Source organism: Tupaia chinensis, unplaced genomic scaffold (genome assembly GCF_000334495.1).
Source record: "Tupaia chinensis unplaced genomic scaffold, TupChi_1.0 Scaffold000141_1, whole genome shotgun sequence".
Taxonomy (NCBI): Eukaryota; Metazoa; Chordata; class Mammalia; order Scandentia; family Tupaiidae; genus Tupaia; species Tupaia belangeri.
Genome location: NW_006159611.1, coordinates 3,126,222 through 3,133,660, shown reverse-complemented (window position 1 = coordinate 3,133,660; position 7,439 = coordinate 3,126,222).

Here is a 7,439-nt window from a genome sequence, read left to right as displayed (position 1 = left end):
TCTTCCTCCCCCTCCCCCTCCCCCTCTTCCTCTACCTCTCCCTCTTCCTTCCCCTTTCCGTTTCCTTCTGTCTCTTTGTGACAAGTGTACTCACCCCCTGGCAATTAAAATGATTTCTTTGAATTAAAATAAAGACACTGAGACTTCTGCCTTGTCCGCTTGTGTTACTTGCTCCGGAAATCCCGCTGCTGTAACACGAAAACATTCCAGTAGGCTCAGGGTGCGGGGCGGGGAGGAGAGCCAAGGCACAGCTCCAGCGCCTGCCAGCCCTGACAGGAGAGCAGTCCCTGCTGACAGTGTGACGGAGCCCTCCTGAGACCCAGAAGCAGAGCCACTCAGCTCAGCTCCCCCGGATGCCTGACCCACAGAAACCGTGAGACGCCAAGCCGAGTGAACAGTGTGCCTTGGGGTGACTTCCTACGCAGTAGTAGGTAACAGATACAACTTCCACGGTGTAAGTCAACATGATCCATATTGAACTTTGGTCAAGAATAAGGATTTCTCTTCTGGCATTGGCAATGAGTGTAGAAAGGGGACCCTGTCTGAAGGCTCTCATCACAAGAAATTCGAACTGGTCAGGAGTGGGGGTGCAGCCTACAGCCCTGCAGGGGCTGAGAATAATTACGTCTGCCGCGGTTAGTTCTCACCTACTTAGAGAGTTTGGAATGTTGGTGTGATTTTTCAAAAGTACTTGCCACTAAGAGCTGAGTTAGAACTGATGAAATCACGTAATTAGAGATGACGTAGCATTATTCCTGTAACGTAATCCTCATTTCCATTGTGAGTGGGAGAGAGGAAGACAGAGACGAGTTACGACACGTGCTCAGGAAAATGATCGGCCTCCTCAGGTGTCCCCACCAGGCACACTCTGCTAGTAAACGTCACACGTCCTGCGTGTCTCTGTGGGAAAACAATTCGAAGTTAATCCACTCATAAAAACAGCAGATGAGTTATACCCTTGAGTTAGGATTTTGTGAGGAGTCTCTGACAACTTCATAAAGGGGATGAGGTTTTCTCATGCATTTTTACAAGACAGCAGGCGCAGGTTTGATTGCAAAACAACAGGAAGGTTGCCTAGAAATCTCAGATAATCCATGCAATGCTCAGAGGTGGGGTAGGGAGGGCAGGCAGAGGGTGGGTGAGTTTTTGAGAGGGAGGTTTGCCTTGCTAGGGCCAAGAATGTGCACATACAACTAGAATAAAATGAATGATGTGAGGTGTGGTGGAGCCAAGTGGAGCCAGAGGACTTGAGCTGGATGGAGGAAGAGAGCAGACACAGACGACCCGCTTCCCTCCCTGTCCCCTCAAAGCTACAGTGAGACCTCCTTCCCAGTTCTGACCCCTGAATATCACTATTTCATCATTCCCACTCAAAAGTATATAGTTCAAGTCAGAAGGATGCATGGAGTATATTCTCTGAATCCCATGCTTACAGGAAACTCAGGATAGAGGTGGAAGCGAGGCAGACCTGGCTAACGTTCTCTGCAAGCCTTCCTCTGGTTACCATTGTACCAGCCTCCAACCTCCGCTTCATTCCTCCTTCGTTACCCACAACTAAACAGCACCTCCACGATGGCCAAGTGCAGGCATGGTATTCTTCTTGGACCCAGTATTTCTGGGAAGCTCTCAGGTGTTCTCTCTCAAGGGTCTCACCTCTCTGTGGTTCCCCAGTTCTTGGCACTCCGGCCTTGGCACTCCGGCCTGGACTTCTTTCAAAGGTCACATATGCATTCCCTCTTGGTGCAGTATGACTTGAAAGCTGGTTCCACGATTGCCCCCAGGGTTGTAAAGGATTAAGAAGAGCAGGGTGTGTAAGCAGCCTGAGTCTGAGAGTGCTATAGGAAGTGAAGTAAAGAGAGAACAGGCCAGGGGAAATAGCATCTTATATAGTGTGGACATTGTAAGGACAGGAGCCTTTACTCTGAAGGTAAGGGAAGCCATCCACTGAAGAATCTTGGGCAGCGTCTGTTTTTAACATACACTACTCCTGCCTTCAGTTAAGACATTTTGCATTAAGGCTCAGAAAAACATCAATAAAAGTAAAACACACACACCCCTGAAGTCTTCCAGGTCCAATGCCTGCCCAGAAACAGAACGTGAAAAACAGTAAACAGACTCTGTGTGGGGAGTCCCACTTCCACTGCAGGCCAGCCTTGACTTTGGGATGGATAGCAAAAGGCAAAGATGGGAAAACCTTCCGTAAATGTATTTGATTATAAATGTTACAATTACTCGAGGAGGTAATTTAGAGGATATCGCTAATTTGCCAAATTATATGATTATCTGATTGCAGCCATTAGTTTTTAAACTATTTTAATTCCAGACTTCCTGGATGTAATCACACGTGATTGGACATGACTTTCTTTGCTAGACTTGCTGCGGATATTGCTCTTGTCATTTTCCCAGGGGCAAGTGACCAAACATAGGCTCCTGTGATCTCCTTCAGGTAAAAGTTAATCAAGTTTCAAAGGTCATCCTACAATTCAAATGAACCGAATTTCAGAAATCTTAAAGCTTCCCTCAAGGGGGGAAAAAAAGAAAGACCAAAGGTTTATTCAAAACATATAAGGCTCACAATCCATAGCCATACCTTCACAGGAGGTCGCTTTGCAATCTGAACTTGACACAAAACTTGGAAGAAAGAAAGAAAAAGCGAGTAGAATGCAAATAGTTGGCCTTCCATGGTGAATATCCAGACAACTGACTTGTTAAGACAATGAATCTGAACGTTAGGGTGCAAATCATACTGCACATTCTTTGGTTGAAGTCTTTACGAAGAACATCCCTCTTGAAAACTTTCATTAAACTTTCTGTGTGACCCATTTCGAGCTCTGAAAAATTGGTGATACCGCCACTTGAAACCATGAAGTAGGGCAGTCAGTGTCCTGATAGAGGGCCTCTCTGTAGACAGAGGCCAGGATGGTCCAATTTACAGCATTCGGACGGAAACATGCGTCCGTGTGATTGGTTAAATAGGTCCCATTACTTTATTGTCACACTCTATCTGGGTTCGTGCATTTCACCCAATTATTTGTACGGAATCATTTTGAAGAGTGTTTTAAAACTGGGTTTTGTCCTCATTCTGTCATAACTTTCAGGGGACTTTCCTGTTGTTTTCTCTTTACTTTCCCCTGAACTGGCTTTTGGCCGTTCATCAACCCCAGTTTATTGTTTCTGTGGTGCCCTTGTTTTGGTCCGTTCAAAGCCACATGCCGCTGTTTTTAGGTATGCGTCTATACTAAGCAACTTGACCCACCTTCCGAAACCGTTTTAAAAGGCTAATGCTGTCGGACCCCGGAGTTGTGCTGGTACCTTGCTAGCTGTAGAGACAGTCACTAGCTAGGGAAAAGATGGGGAGCAGCTGTGTTCGATGCCCGGCAAACTCCAACGAGGAGCCATCGGAGGGAGTGGCGTGACTCTATATGCCTGAGGTTTTAAGTCATGCTATTAGAGGAAATACACTTTCACCTTACAGAAATACATCCTTGGTTTCACTACACACACACACACACACACACACACACACAAACACGTGTCCCTAGTCTCGGCACACTCCACATCTAAGGGAATTCTGTGTAAGAGAATTCAGATTCTAGGAGGAAAAGCATGCGCGTGGGTGCACTCATCCTGTCGATCGGTCGGCTCTCTAATGAACAGTCTGTCCAGCTGTCCACATTTAGATGTAATCAGACTGACATCTGTAGCTACATAGAAAGCTAGTTCTACTTATTTACCTTTCTGTTTCTAATTATTTATCTATTTCTTTTCTATTTTCTATTTATTTATCTCTGAGGAAAAGATATGAACTTACAATACGCTGGGAAGTACATTTTTGTCCTCGTGAGTGAGCGCGCTCTTTCAGTTCACCTGTTGGATCCAGTGCCAGGGTGCTAACTTACATCTGTCAGTCTCAAAGGCTAGGCGGTAAGATTTCCTCCAGAGAAAAAGACATACTGACGCACACCTGTATCTTACAATATCTCTGTAGACTAGTTTAAAGTGGATTAATCATTTGTCAGCAGTTTTTCTTCCTCTCATCTTATGCAATGTCATTACAGTTATCAGATCTCTGAAAGGCGTAGGGGTTGAAATGTAAACACAATCCCATTACATTAACTTTGCTACTTACACTTAGCAGCACTTGTACACAGTGTAGCAGGGGTGAATCTGGGCTCTTCGCTCATTTCAAGTATGGTTGGTCTGAGATTGTGGGACTCGTTCCCAAACTTCTTTTCCTTTATGCTCCGAGTGTCTGAACAAGCTTCTAAGACAAAGATCATTGGCAACCACTTAACTTTTTTTGTTCATTTGTTTACATGTTGCTTTTAATGATCTATGGTGTTAAACTATGGAATCTAACTCTGTTATTATGTCCTGGTAACGTTGTTTCAACACTGCGCTCGGGAAACCATCTGGTCTTCCTTCATAATCCCAATATGAAAACAACTGCATTTATTCCTTATTTCAGCTTTTGGTAATTCAGAAAATTGTCTATAAACATGTGTTGGCGATATGAGATGAGGGTGAGGAATAAAGAGCCTACACACCAAATAGCCCAGTGCAGATTAAAATTGCAATAATAAAATTTATACTATTCCATAGTCGAGTCAGCATTTGGTGGAAGGAAACGTGAAACGGATTGCCTTTCATGGAATAGCCCCACAGCGGCTGTCCGGGGGGCTCTAACTGTGATGCCAGAAGGAGACTGGCTGTTCGAGGGACATTCCTGGGACCACAGAGCCACAGAGGACAGTGAGCCTGTGTCCCGTCTCCGTTTGCACTTAGCCAGACCCACGCTCAACAGCAAGAACGCATTAACCATCCCAGCTCCTCCCAGCCAACATACTTGCGTCTGCTAGACAGCAGGCAGCACCTTCTCGCATGACAGGAATTTTCTAGTTTCTACGGACACGTCTGGTTATTTTAATATAAAGAAAGGAGGTGGGGCTGCAGCAGGGGGCATGGTGGTTAAGGCACTGGACTCCCACATGCCCAATCATGGTTCAAGTCCTGGACCCAGCAGCTTGAAAATCACACCAGGCACTGTGTGTTCTCCTGGGGAGAACAAGGAGAAGGGACTGTGGCTTGGCCATCCCCCTTGGTGACTGACTTGTCACTTTCACTCTCTTTCTGTCTCTGGTGAGTGCATGCATCCTTTGGCAAAAAAATCTAAAACAAACAAACAATAAATCAAAGGAGGTGGGTTTAAGTATTAAATTATAGGAAGAAACTGGGGAGTGAGTGAATCTCCTCGTACACCCGTGTGAGTGCACACACGTGCTCATTTCAGAGGACGTGGAGGAACTTGCTTGAGTCCCAGCACTCCTTGTGCTCACCTCATCTCTGGATGCATGAGACCGGACACAAGCTAGGAAGCAACATTCCTGGTCTATATGAGAATGGATGATTGAGTTCGGGGCAGGTTACAGAGGCGTGCAAATGTGCCAAGGATTACTGGCCAGGCTCCCTCGTTGGGACCGTTCTCAAGGTCAGCGTGCAGCATGCTGTCCCACCATGTGACTCTCTAGGGACTTCTCTCTTCAGGTCTCTCACCCACTGCAAAGTGAAGCCTGGGAGGAGGGCACAGCTGCAGGAGCCGGGACATTGCAGATCAGGGCAGAATCTCTTGCCAACTGTGGGCAGCCCTTCCTTTGATCGGCTCATGGTGTCTGGTAGTCTGCATTTCTCTAATTACTCTGTGATAGACCCCTCCTTGACCGCCCTGTCCTCTGTGCACAGCGGGGCCAAGCCAGAATCTCTTATGGCTGAAAGATCCAGGATTCACGTCCCAGCGTCACCTTGGCTGGCTCTAACTTCACCTGCGGAATTCAGAGAAACCAATTTGCTTAATTGACTTTTGTGCTCCTGCATAGAGGAGCGGCTTGGACAATGAACCTCATTTGAAAGCATCATTTAAAAATCTATATTTAGATGGTGAAAACAGTACCAAGTGTGTGTGGTAGCCCTGGGTGTGCCTGTGGGCATGGACTGTTGGTCCTGACTGGCTAGAAGGTTACGGGGTCACAGCTGGCAAGACCCTGTCAGTAGTCCCTGTCTCAGAAAGGAAGAAAGGAAGGAGAGGGAGGAAGAGAGGGAGAAAGAATTACAAAATATAAAGTTCATTCAGTATTTCAAAAACCAACCAATGTACTTTACGATTTGACGATTTAATTATAGGCAAAAAGCACTTGATAAAATTTAACATCGATCAATATTCATAGTTAAAAAGACATGTTGGTAATTAGGAATAGGGAAACTTATTCTGATAAATTTCTCTATGACAATTATACAGCTACCACCCCAAAGATGATAAACTGTATTTCCTCCCTCAAAGACTGGGAGGGAGGCAGAGGTATCCCCTCTTACTGCTGCTTCCTAACAGTGCTGGGGACCTAACCAATATAAAATAATGAAATAAACTAAAATAAAGGCATCTGGGTTTTAAAGAGAAAATGAAGATCTACTTCTTTCTGAAGGACGTAATGATCTATTAAAGAAAAGCTACTAAAACTAGTAAGTAGATTTAGTAATGTTGAGAGCTGCTTATATGTAAAAGTCAATTGTATTTCTATACTAACGGAAAGGGACATTGAAATGAAGAGAACACCATGGCAATGTTACAATGCGAAATACAGGGTAAGTGTGGTAAGACATGTGCAGTACCAGCACGGTAAGGTTCTAGAGTATCCCTGAGAGAAATCAAAGAGGACTGGAACCATTACAGACACTACGCTCAGGGGTCGGAAGTCATGGATTGTTGAGATGTGTGGTCCCTCCACAGTGATAAATGTGCTTAAAAAACCCCAATCAACATTTGCCCATACTTTTTGCATCAATAAATGGTCAAATCTGATTCTTTAAGTTACATGATACTACAATGGGTCTAGAAATCCCAAATGATTTGGAATGAGAAGAGGAAAATTAAACAAATTGTACCACCTGATTTCAAAACTTACACTAAAGCTACAGCAATCAAGACCATATGGTACTTGCAAAAGGATAGACACGCAGATGAATGACACAGAACTGTGAGTTTAAAATAGACCCACACACATGTGGTCATTCGATTTTTAATAACACCACCCAATAAAACAGTGCAGAAAGGGCAGGTTTCCAACAAATGGTGCTGGAATATTTGGATATTTATACTTCCTTTATTCCTACACAAAAATTAAATAAAATGGATCTTATGCCTAAACAAAAATGGAAAATTATTAAACTTCTAAATACATAGATGAAAGCATTTTTGGCATTTTGTTAGGCAGAAATTTCTTTTATAGCACAAGTTCTAAGAGAGAAAGTTTAGTTTTGTAAATGGCATGGGATGGAAATGGAGTTTTATTAGTTGTGTATTTCCAGCATTAAAGTAAAGGTAAATATAAAAATTCTCATGGTTTTATATTTTTAAAAAATGTTTGTCTTATGAAAATTTTGGAGCA